Genomic DNA, 13632 nt, shown 5'->3' on the forward strand with positions numbered 1-13632 from the left:
TAATGCTAATGCCCTAACCACCTTCAGATGTAAGTCACTTTGGAGAAAAGCTAAATGACAGCAGAAAATTTGAGTGTTGTGAATACAAGTTTTTCCATGATGTTCATAGAAAGTTTAGTAATTGCAGCATTAAAAACAAACGGTCACAGCAAAATGACTGAACACAAAGCGTACTGGGTGCCTAATAATCTCATATGATCATCATGACAGGTTTTGTACTTACTATATTTGGGTCTAATTTACAGAATTAGTTTACCTGTTAGCTATTTTTAGACAGACTAACAGACTTGTCTCCATTTCTTTAGATGGAATAGAACATCTAAAAATGTCTTATGTTCATTTTATCTTATAACCTAGCATGAATATTTACTGGATCTCTTTTCCCCTTATCAGTACACTAATAAGGCCACTGTTGTCATGATTTGTGGAGTTTATTGTATAAATTTGGATTTAGTTTTGGGTTTTTTTTTTTTAGCTTGTTCTGTTGTTTTCTTGTATATGACAAATTCTTGTATCCCTGCTGTTTTGAAAAGTTCCCATTTAGTGATGTGATTCTTCTAAGAAGAACAGTTAACTACTTAAGTTTTGCATCTTGTGTTTGTTTCATACATTCCCTTGCAACATTTACTATATCACTTATTTTCTTTAGTCATCACCTCTCTCAGTGTATTCCTTGTTTTCAAATTATTGTGTTTGTGTTTCTTAGTGGGTTTGTGATTCCTCTGTGCTTGTTTTAAGATTTTTGTTTTCTTTCAGTGTACAGTTTAGATGTTCTGCTGGGGCTGCATTTTCTGTTTTTTTTTCAGAAAGTTATAAAAAGTTTAAGTTTACTCTTCAACTGCTGCCTCCTTTGTTTATATGTATGTGTGGGTGCTACTTTCTTTCCACGCTCATGTCAGCTGTGACAACTTCAGAAGAAGTGTTTGTCCCTACATATATTCCATAAGTGTTTAAGGCTCTATAAATAGCGTGAAATATGGGCTTCTGACACTGTGCAGGAAGACAAGGTTTTAGGCACTTTTAGATGACTGTTCATTTTAGTTTTAAAAAAATTAATTTTACATATTCAGATAAGTTATACAGATATTTTTCTAAGATTTGAACTGTACTGAATACCAGTCTTCATAAATGTGAAAATACAAAGTGTATTTTGTGACATAGTAATGTTAGATAGTAACGCATCCATATGTTTTTGATCTTTAATCATAACCATGTATTTTGTAACTGCAACTAGAGGCAGTATAGAAAAGTTTTAATATGCATTATTATTTAAGTACAAATTAAATTTGGCTATTTTGAAAGGCAGACCCATGCATGTTGCAATTTTAAATTTCAGATGTAATTTTGCAATCATGTTTTTGAAACTGCTATGTTCTGTTCTGTGGATTAGTACAGATATTACACAGTCTCAAGTGAGACCTCATTGATTGTGCAACTGTGTAGTACTTACACAAATGAGTTACATTTTCTACGTCTTGGACTTTGTTGAATTTGTAATACCTATCTGTGCTCATGCAATGAATAAACATTTCATTTACACAACACAAGTTAAACATTCTTAAAAAAAATATTTACTTATTAAGCTGTGGCAGAAGTTAAATAGGAAGTAAAATGTAAAAAATGGTAAAATGTATATCACTGCATTTATTTGATGCTCCTACCAAGCCTTTACCTCAGACATGCAGCATCCCTGTTCCCAAAGAGAGTAGGAAACATAAATGAGGAATAATCTATTATAACTTTTTCTAAGCTTTGTCTGTCCTCTAAGCTCTCAGGAAACTGGCTTTGAAATGACATGGAACCCCTTTCCCACTATTGTTTACCTGAACTTTTGTGTATCTTCTTACAAGCTTGTCCCTTAATCACCCTCTTCCTGACTCCCTCTGCTCTTCAGACTCAAACACTTCATAAGTCTGTTGCCCTAGATAAAGGATTTGTGCAGTGATATCGCTGGTCTAACAGTAGGTTTAAATCGAGGCGCGACAGGGTTGGATAATATTTCATTGATCAGACGTGAGTGACTGGTACATTGCTTTGATTGGGTTGTCCCCTTCAGCTGTGGGTAGTATCTGTTCATCTCATACATCTGGACAATATTGCATTCCCAATTATATCTGGCATGTTTTTTCTGTACAACACTTCCTCACTTTCAATCCATGCTCACACTGTTTGTTTAGAATTGAGCCTCAGTCAGAAAAGATTTATTTTAAATGTCAATATTCAGTCTTGTTTGCAGACCAAAAAACAAACTCTGTGTCAATCTATCTATGTGTTCAGTTTTGTAGAAATAGTCCATCTTGCCTCATTATAATGAATGATAGGACTTAAGTACACATAAGATAAGAACAGGTAAACTATGGAGCCTAAGAGAAACTCAGTGTCCCCCGAGGAGGTGGAGGAGATCAAAGTCTTCGGACTTTCTTTTGGCGATTGCTGAGGAACACACTGACAGGAGAGAACCAAGGAAACCAAGGCCATAAAGGAGTCACTGGAGCAACATACAGCACACTTTCTGGACAGAAAGGTAATTGCAATCAATTGAAAAGACATTAAGGCTTGTCACACACTGCCCAGTAAAAACAAAAATGCACCTTTAGCAATAATCATCCACTTTACAAACCAAAAGAAAAAAACAGGCACTGCTAAAACAAAGAAGGAAAGGAACCGATGCATATATTAAAAAATGCTTAACCAAGAAGAACGCAGATATTACAAGTAAAGTTTGCATGCTGAGAAAACTTAACAGGATTCAAGCAACGTGGACAGCAAATTGCAAGATTTGCATCAAGCAAAATGGATCAACACCAGAGAAAGCAAAATAACACGTCATCAGAGATGTCAGGGAACTGGACAGGTGTGAAGCATGATTTGAGGAGGAAAGCAATACGTCTTAATGGAAAGAACACAAAATAATGGACACTGATATAACTAATCATGACTGAACATTTACCAGATTACCAACAATTGAACTTGGAAACCTACAGTTACACTGATCATAAAACACAGGACTTTGAAACTGATACTATCTGTACTGAAATATGAATACTGGTGATATCAGTTATACACTTATACACAGTAGGAGCCTAAATTTAAACCTCTCAAAAATCAAATACTGTCTGTTTGGTCTGTGTGTTTTTGGTTTAATTTTACTGTCCTGTGGGTTCATTGTCTTTTCGGGTTTCCTGTTATATTTTGTAGTTCCTTCCCCGGGTGTGTTATATTCTGTTTTCCTGTTCATTAGTACACCTGGTTTGGTTTTGGCTCCCTGTTAGCTTACCTCTGTATTTATACCCTTTGGTTGTTTCCCCGTCGTGTCTTCTTTGTTTCGGCCTCGTAAATGTTTTATTCATTAAAACATCTATTCCTCCATCTATCTGCCTCCTGCCTTCTCCATCTTGCATTTGGGTCCTTACATCCCGCAATCCATGACAACTGTGTACGACAGTTGGGTAATAAATTTATAATAATAGCAATATCAGAAACCTGGTTGAATGAGGAACAAGTCGGCATGGTGCAGATTAAGGGATATGAATGCTATTTTATAAATAGACCAGCAACAAAGGCAGGGGGAGTTGCCTTATATAGACAAAAAGTACCAAAGTCACATATAAGTTACATCAAGACAAAAACATCCAAATCAATCGTAATATTACTCAGTACCAAAAATCACATCAATTCAACTTCATTACATACTTTGTACTGTTCTTTCATACTCCCATACCTGACTTCTTGTGTGGAAGTTTGGGAGAGCACATACAAAACAAATACAGAACCCACACAATCCAGAAAAGAGCAATAAGAATAGTGTGCAATGCTCAGTAAAGACAAACCAACTCTCAATCTGCAAGCGCTCAAATTCTGGATCTATTCGATTTTAAAATAATGCGATTCATTGTAATCAATAATACATCAAAAAGTACCACAAAGTATCCAGGATTGTTTCAGATGAGGGAAAGTATGCTCTACGAGGTACAAGCATGCTAAAAACATTAATGGTAAGAACACAAAGAAAATTTCATTGTGTCACAAATACAGTAGTCGACTTTTGGAATAACTTAAGCGATAATGTGTAATATTAAGTACAGGGTTAGGCTTAGATAAGTTATTTCTACTTCAGCCTACTCCCTTTTTTCAAACTAAAATATGGAAAAAAAGTTAAATGTCTGAGTTTGAGACTACTCTATTTTAGTGTTTGGTTTTTACTGTATAGGGTTTTGTTCTTCTGCTACAGACACCCTCCTAGTATGTATTGAATTGCTGGGTAGATAAATGACATTGGAATCTATTTGAGGTTTTAAAAGTATTATCAGCAGAATCCACCACTAAATGTCCCTGTGTGGAAATGATAACATCATGTGAGGGGAAATTAATTAACTTCCAGTGACCCAGTCAGAACATTAAATAAGAAAAGCAAAATAGACAAATGCTCAGCAGACCACAGTTCCAATGTTTGCTGAGTTCAATCACACTCATGATCAACTTGTTTATCTTGCCAATCCATCCATGTTAGTGAGTTTTCTTGTACAGGATTTTGTCATGGATGATAGAATCTCCTTTCAATTGCCCTCATCCTTCCACATTCCTCATTATCCACTGCTGAGCGAAAGAGAAGCTATCACCTGGAAACCATACAATTGCAGCTCTAAATCCAATCTCATGCATTCTTCCAAAGAAAATACAATGAATGGCAGTCTCATGTTCCTTTTCAGTGATGCCTTATTTTTATATATGTATGTATAAAAGAAAGAACTTATAAACATGATCACTTTAAGGCATAAAAGGTTGTTATGGACTTCTTGCAGAGTGGTGCAATTATTTTCTTTCAGTTCCCTGCATTATGTCATAATTGCATTACATGCTATTATAACTATTTGGCTTGAAGCTGTAGAAACTTACTACATCTGCAGTAACTCTAACTAATCGTGCACTTGGTGCTGAAGTAAAACATTAAAACACATTTAACAGGCTGAATGGATGCCATGCAGTGTATTTGAGTTTCTTCCCTTCCTGTGTATTTGTCACAAGCTAATGCACACACATACACAAACACATCTCAGCTTGCCAAAAAACTTCATCAGATCAAAAATCAAGTACCAAAAATTACATTTGTTAACCAGACATTATCAAGTTAATTAACTGATCTGTGACAAAAGTCAAATCACTATACTATATTATTCAAAATCCATTGTGTTTGACATTGCTTTGCTTATCAAAAAGCACTAACAACCTTTCACAAGTTGTTAGTGTAAATAATCTTTGAACAGGTCTTTGAGCTCCACTCTGATGCTGCTGTAATGTTTTCTGTGCTCACCATCTTCTGCTAATTAGCACAGTGCAACAAACCCCAGCTGAAGCTAATGGTAATGTCATCAGTCAGGACAAATAAAGACAATGATTGCCAAAGTAATTACAACTTCTCCAAAGGAAAACAGAAATCTACGTTTTTGACAGTTGTAGCAAACTGGTAATAAACCAGTTTTCTTTTCTTAAATGTTTTTCCATAACATTTAAGCAGGGCAATGATTAGTGGTTATAAGACAAACAACAAACACAACATGCACACAGTATATACATATACTCAACTTTCAGTCTTCTTATTATTTCTCCTCTTGGTTCACTTTTATTGCTGAACCACTGAGAGCCGTATAACTTTTGCAATTTGTGGAAAACTTCAAATAGTCCTTATTTAAAGTGGAGGCATATAGGCTGGTTACTTAATAAAAGCAGAAAAGGCTGTCACTTGCTATATTCATCTTCAAGAATATGTTGGTGCTAATGCTAAATATTGAGGAGTTGAAGCAGGATTAGAGGATTTAAACTAATTTGATGATGTCATCAAGATGATGCAATCTGAATGCAATTGTGGAAAGGTCCTAGCAAATTTCATGGGTGGGACTAAAGTAAAACAAGAGTAAAAGTAATACATAGAGGAAATTGGTTATTACTGTCTTTGGTTGAGAGACTCAGGGGGGTGGGGGGTGGGGGGGGGGGCAGCTAATTAGGCCGTATTACATAACTGCCTTACTTTTGCAGGCTGGCAAAAAAATATCAGCGATCTTCCCAAATTTCCAAGTAAGGGTGTTTTCTTCTTAACCGAATGACAACATCAGCAGCGTAATTTTCAGTGGGATAATAAATCTCCTTTACCCTGGAGACAGACAAACGGAGCGTGTGTGATGGATGACCGAGTTGTTAAAAAGTGAAAAAGCAGAGTTAGAAGATGACAATTCAGTGCCACAATGCCAAGAGGCATTTTGCCAAAAGAAAACTACCCATTATCTTGAAAAATAATCTTGAAAGAAATAGGTAATTTAAAACTGGGTTGCTCGAGGAGACATTAGCAATGGCACAAAGAGTGAAAAAGATCATTAAAAATTTGTCTGTGACATAAATGCATGATAGTGTAAAAACAGAGGCAGTTTTACTGAATGTAGACAGCAAAGACAAATGAAAAGGAAATAAAAAAGAACATCTGAGTACAAACGAGTTAAGGAAGCTGAGGACAGAATTATAAGGAAACAGGATGCCAGAAAAAAAAAAAAAAAAACAAGAGCAAAGAGGTGTAACATTAGAATGTGAGGCGAGAAAAGGCACGTCAAGGAAAGGGGTAAAATATAAGCACATAAAACTGGTTATGACCTATTATGGAGTGAAGTGATTATGTGGTTATAACATTTAACTGTGCTGGTCGAGCAGTGGGGGCTGCAGTACAGGATTGGAGGTGTTGGAGTGGAAAAGGCAGGGAATGTATCTTCTCTTATGGAGTAAATTGTCTGTGACTGTTTTGTGTGTCCATCATTTCTCTCTGTGGTCTAATTACAGGCGGTTCCACCTGGCTACACCCCTACCGCCCCCTGAGGGCAACGGTGACACATGACCATGCTAAGATTCAGAGATGAGAAGATAAAGCTAATTATAATTTAGTCTTGGAATGCAGCAGAGTTTTATTTACTTCAGCCCTACACTCAGCTCCTAAATAAGTTAATTGCTTTCTGTTTTTTGGGTACTATAGAAGCTGATTTAAATTTAATTTAGGTGGATAAATTCATGCAATTAAGGAGTGTGTGTGTGTGTGTGTGTGTGTGTGTGTGTGTGTGTGTGTGTGTGTGTGTGTGTGTGTGTGTGTGTGTGTGTGTGTGTGTGTGTGTGTGTGTGTGTTAGGGGGGGGGCTTTATTTGTCTAGTAGATAAAGTGGTCTGCATGCGGTTTAATTTATTAAAGTGATAAGTATGAAACTTATCAAGCTGCACGTACATCAAACTACCTCATAATGTTACATTTACTATACCCTCACTGCTGAGCTCATGAAGTGTTTCGAGAGACGGGTCAAGGGGCACATCTGTGGCTCCGTCCCTGAGTCTCTGGACACACTTCAGCTCACTTACCGGCCAAACAGATCCATGGATGACACCACCCACCCGAACAAGCGCACAGGGGACTACGTAAGTATGATGCTCATTGACTTTAGTTCAGTTTTCGGCACTACAGTCCCCACCACGCTCCACTCTAAGCTGCTCGGCCTTGCAGCCTCAGGGGAGTACGCTGACAGGTAGGTGACAGCGATACTATAGGTACGTAGTTCTGTTTAGACGGCAGATTCACACCAGGCACACTCAAACATTTATTGATTCATTCAATTGTGTTTTTGCCAGTCTAATTACAAAATAAGATAAATAAATAAGATACACCCTGGAGCACAGCGGGAAGGATTTGGCCAGCCTGACAGATTTTATAGATTGGTGATATGACAGAATCATCATGGGGAAGCCAAACCAAACATCTAGATAGATAGATAGATCTACTTTGTAAAGATGAGATACGTTTTGGCTTTAACATTTGATTTGGAGAAGTTTACACCTCAGCAACTCTTACCAAAGTTGTGACCTAAGATAATGTTGCCTTACATGTACTCATACAATGAAAGGAACACTTTTTGATTAGTCTGGCATCAAATCAGTTAAACCTCTTTGATATTGATTTGGTCAGTTTAGTAGCATAGGGGGTTTGTTTTTCACTTTTAGCTACTTCAGTGTTAATGAAATTAACAACAGGTCAAGTGGAGGAGAAACAATGAGATGATCCCCAAAACAGGAATGGTTTTACAGGTGGTGGCCACAGACCGTTTCCCTGTCTTCATGCTTCCTGGCTGATTTTTGCTTTGCATTTTGCCAGTTTCCTCACCATTAGAAGTAACATGAAGCAGTGTCAACCCACAGAAGCTGCTCAGGTAGTGCAGCTCATCCAGGACGGCACATTGATGTGCACTGTGGCAAGGTTTGCTGGGTCATTCTTATGTTATTTTGTTCCCAACACATTCCACTATGTAATGAATAAAGATTTTCAACTGGAATATTTAATCATAATGATCTTAGATGTGTTGCTTATGTGTTCCTTTTATTGATTTGAGCAGTTTATTTGTTTATTTATCAGGATCCTCATGAGTTGCAGCAAATAACTCACTATTCTTCCTGAGGTCCAACTCAAGATCCATAAAGCAAGTAACACCTATAATGTTGAACACGGAAAATATAACGATAAAATACATAAAAAACAATCGCCATTTAACTCTTTAACCATAAAACCCAACCAAAAATCCCACAAATTCCTAGTACAGTGCATATTTATGCTTTTGCCTGACTTTTTGCCTGATCGGTGCTCTCCCAAGCAGGTGTGTTGATTTTCTTACAAAGGTCTTAGATCTTCTTCAGCCTCCTGCCTCTTTAACATCCTGAACACTGCTCTCAATCTGACTCTTAATAAAGGTGTAGATGGCGTGTTTGAGAGATAAGCAGTTTTAACAGTCAGGAGCAGCAGCTCAATGAATGAGCCTTAACAAGCACATAAAGTTACAGCCAAAACCGAGAGGCAAATTGGAACTTCAGGGTCAAAACTGTAAGTTATATAAGTACTGTACTGAAATCAAGAATCTCTAGCAATTTTTCTTGTTTATTCAGTTTAGTGAAAACAGCCTGTGAATGAATAGAACTTTATTCGTTATTTTATTTATTTATTTTGCTATTCAGCTACAGAGATTGTGAATGTTTTTGTTGTTTATAATAGTATCACAATAATATTCATTAAAATAAAACCTCACAGTGATGTCTGCACTTCATCAGACATTTCTCTTTTATCTGACGAGGGGCATTTAAACCTAAAACATCATCTTAAGGTAGATATTTAATAAATAGTCCTGGGAGCATTCATCCCAGTGAGCAGGCTTTACGTTTTTCATGACTAGTGTCCATTTTTCATCAGCACCTGGAGTTCATGTTACTGATGGTGCACCTATTTATTTTGTAATTATGATGTACCAATTCAGTTACTTGTTTTAAAACATGCCAGTCAGTCATAAGAAAAAAAAATAATAATAACAAGCCAGTCAGAAACTTTAACTAACAGCTTATATTGCTTTCTAACTGTGACTGGTAGTTAAATCAGAGAGGTGGTTCACCCATCATTATCACTCTAAGCCACAAAAGGATTGTGTATGAATAGAAAGCCTGAAAGTATTAGCAATAAAGCTTAGAAACCTGTCAAATCAATGAACTTCCAGCAGCTATTTTTTCCGATCATTTCTTTCAATTAATGTAATTGTCTATCAACTTTGGTGCAGAACAATAGGACTTTTTTGAAACGTCCACAGTCACTTTTAAAAAAAATGCTTTGAGATCTAGCAGAACTGCTGCTAAGAGGAGTCATGATGAAAAGTCCCTGACTTTAATATCTAATAAAACTGACACTTCTCTTCTTGTGCAGAGCCTGAATAATAAAACTGTGAGATTCACTTCATCAACAAATTCTATCCTTTTTATCCATGTTGTAGTTTCCCCTGACCCTTTAAAAGTAGTCACAGTTCAGAAAAAAAGTAATCAGAAGAGAAGAATAAATTTTTCTTGATTGGCATATTAAGCCAATGTCTTTAAAGGGAAAATAAAATAAAATACAAATCACCAATACTGCCTACAGGTGTTTATTATAAACAAAAATCTTGAATGGAGAGAATGTTAAAGTCTTTCAGAGCTGCCCTGCTCGGACAGCCAAGAAGAAATGTTGGAGCATATTCCCAAAAACAAATACCAGAAAAACAAGGAGATTTTACAATAGGTTTTCAGATTTGAATTTTAATTGCACAACAGGGGATAATACTCAGAATTACCCTGTCCTTAGTGGGCTCATTACTAAGAGAAGGTGATCATTTTAGCAGTCTATCAAACCCCTACCACCTCAGATGAATGACAAGTGATCCACATCATAATGCACACTGAGTCTATGCATGACATTACAGGCTTTGGCAAGCACACATCAAAATAATGATCATCTCACTACAAATCCTGACAGCTATGACTGAGTGTGCCAATTAAAACAAAGACAGCTGTATAAAATTAAGCAAAAGCTATAATTTAACAAGACAAGCACAACATATTTGGGGTTTACTACATAATCTGTCTGAATCTCTTTGCCAGTTATCATTTGTGGCATAATACAAACACCCTGCATTTCAGTGTTTTAACAAATACTACACAACAGGCAGAAGAGACTACATAAATTAAGAATGACAGGCACGAGGCTTTCCAACTGTTGCCATCACCAGCATCTAACAGAAGATGCACATGCCAATAAATTCAGCAGTACCCCCTTCAACACAGGAGGCTGTTCAATAAAGAGACAGGCTTACTAGCAGCTCAGAGTTACACCCACCTACCTACAGACACATCTGAGGCAGGAAACTTTTTAGCTGTTTTCATGAGTTGCTCATACAGGTTATCTCACAGGGGGTGACAGTTAAGTCATCAATATCTCAACACACTGTGCAGCCAGGTTTCAGGAATCTCAATCATTCAAGAAGACCAAGGGAATACTCTTCTAAAAGTCAACTGTTTCCTGCTACATGTAAACACTTTAAATTCAAATTGAGACCATTCAAAGGCATAATAATAAAAGCTACTTATAAAAAACAAGGAAATCCATTAAGAAAGTGGGACTTACTCTGATGACACAGCAGTCATCCCAGGCAAAGCTGCAGAGACTAAGGAAATGTGCACTGCATTTAGAAATATACCCTTTAAAGCCACCAGACAGGTCATATTAGATCCTTTTATTTCCTGCTTACCGTGCTGACAGTTTCTCAAATGGGCGTTGCCACATTATGAAGCACTCTTTGTTTGTTAGTTTGCTGTTTTTGCTGATTTATTATTATGAAATTAGTGCAAGATGGACATGTATTTGAGGTAAAACAGGCTTAGATAGTGTTTCATGTAAATAGAGTTCTAACTGTGGGAGGTGAGACAACAGAATCAAGTAAGCATTTTATAACCCGAGAGCCTCGACTAATGAAATACTGCCATGTGAGACATTTATTGCTATAAACCTTAAATTGCCAATGAAGCCATTTGGTAGTCAGATTTTCAGCCTCTGAGACCATATTTATGGCCTTTTCCTTCCCTTACCCACCTGAGAATATTACACAGTGCATGTCTGTATTAAGTTGGTGGATAAACAAATGGCATGCTATTTTTTGCCACTAGGTCAGCTGTTGGTTGCACCACTGTCCTGCTGTTGTTATTGTATTAGCACACAGAGTGACTTTGCTGTGAAGTAGATTACAGTGAGTTTATACAACAGGGATGTTTACTGAGCATCATTTAGTAATGAAACATAACAGATACAAACAGTGAGTAAAACTCTTGCTTCTATTGGAATCCTATTGCATTGAGAAAATAATAATAATAATAATAAAAAATGTAATCACAGTGGAGGAACAGTTCATGTTAGCAGAATTGATGTAGTTTGCACAATTTCATGAACGATGGAAGATAAACTAATAGCCTAAGCAATAAGCTAATAAGCCAATTTGAATTCTAGCAGCATTATGTAAAAAGTCAGGCAAATGACCTTTGAGTTGGGGGTAGAAAAGGGGGAGGCAATGTTACTATAGAAGTGCAACAGACATGTCAGGCATGTCATACAATGGTAATGTCAAATTGCAACTCAAGTCTAATTAATCTGAGCAAATGTGCATTTGCTAAATAGGATTCCATTTTCAGGGGCATCACTTGTAACCAGCGTGCCACTATGTTTGTCACAGAAAGTCTTTAGCTCAGAGACAAACACCCGTCGGTGTTGCTCAGTTTCTGCAACAGTGATTTGAACAGCAGACAGTTGCATCTCCTCCAAAGCTGCTGTATTCTCATTCTCTTCTTAGCTTTTTTCTATATTTAAATGTCCTCTTTTTAATCACCTCTGTTTGTTTGTGTTTTTGTTGTTGTTTTTTTTTTACAATCGTCAGTCCCAACTTTTAGACTCACCTCCATCTTAATGTGCATTTAAGAAAAAAAGGAAAGAGGATACTGATTTAAGACATTAGACTCAGATCGCTGTTGTGGTGGAATATCTCAGAATAATTTGTTAAATCTTTAGTATGACTCACCATCACCGACTGATCCTTAAATACAGCGATCTTTGCCATTCATGTTTCTTCCCCCTGTGTCTTTACAAGGACAAATTCATAAGCATGGTTCATTGAGCGCCCTGAGGCACTAGTTTTTGCATGATGTTGTTCTGGTCAAGTCATTAACACCATGTCACTGGGAGGTCTTTTGGTCAACGACCACACACACAGGAGGCTGTCAGAATTCACATCAGATCAGAGATGGTTTTCTCTGCTTTTGTCTCCATCAGTGGCAGGTGCAGAATCAGCTAAGCATTATTCATTGCTGCAGGTCCTGCTAAAAAAGACATTTTCAATCTTGTTGGAATGACACACACATGCAGCAAATGAGAGGTGACTGCCAAAACAAACCAGTAAAACCAGGAAACTGGAGAGGATGGGATATGTGAGTGAATGTGCTTGGGGCTTTGTAAGGGTGGGAATACCTTTAAAGGCAAATTCATCTAGCTCCTGACAAATCTACTTTAAAAGAGCTTTCATTTTATCTGCAAAGAACTACACACTTCTTATCATTGTCAGATAAAATGTGCAAAAGGTCAGCGAATTAAGGAAATTAATGCAAATTGTGACATTCTGTTCGCACACAATACAACATGATCAAACAGACGTTCATTTTCCAAAGCGCAGAGAAACTAGGGAAACTCAGCAGATCAATGGATACCCAGCAAGTCTATCGGAAATAAAATGTGAGTCATCGCTCCTCTAATCTGCACTACAGACGTTATATTCAACAGGCATAATGCTTTTGAATCCTCCAGAACATGTGAAATAAATATGTGCATGTGTTTTTAAGACATCACTTTAGCAAATGGACAAAATATATAGAAACTATTCACATAATCTTTCATACAGTATCATAGCTGAAGATTTTATCATTCAGTGGTTGTTGATGACTTGTGAGGTGTTTAACTGAAGCGGAGTAGCAATGGTAGTGGTGTGGTTGTTTTTCACAATGTTGAAATAAGATACTAGAAAAGCAGTATGCAATATTTGCAAAGTTGAGGTAATGTGAGGAGGATGCCATGTCAAATAATTCAACACCACTAACTTGATATCTCATCTGACAAACCACCATCCAGAGCTTCATATACAATGGTGGAAAGCTAACACAGCTAATATTAATTTTGTACAGAATGTGATCATTTTAAACTTAAAATTGATATTGGTAAATATCAATTAACTGC

The 13632-nt window shown here is 36.9% G+C and overlaps 1 protein-coding gene across 4 annotated transcripts in view; it reads right to left on the minus strand.

Annotated features, from left to right (window-relative positions):
• chrm3a (cholinergic receptor, muscarinic 3a) overlaps nucleotides 1-13632 on the minus strand; it is a 90909-nt gene that overhangs the window by 32043 nt on the left and 45234 nt on the right. Inside the window, exon 2 of one of the 4 annotated variants that reach the window (XM_042011174.1) lies at nucleotides 1117-1120. The exons of the other annotated variants lie outside the window; for them this stretch is intronic. The gene's annotated coding sequence lies outside the window, so the exon portion shown is untranslated. The remainder of the gene's footprint in view (nucleotides 1-1116; nucleotides 1121-13632) is intronic. 4 annotated transcript variants of the gene reach the window in all.

This window comes from Melanotaenia boesemani, chromosome 16, assembly GCF_017639745.1.
Source record: "Melanotaenia boesemani isolate fMelBoe1 chromosome 16, fMelBoe1.pri, whole genome shotgun sequence".
Lineage (NCBI taxonomy): Eukaryota > Metazoa > Chordata > Actinopteri > Atheriniformes > Melanotaeniidae > Melanotaenia > Melanotaenia boesemani.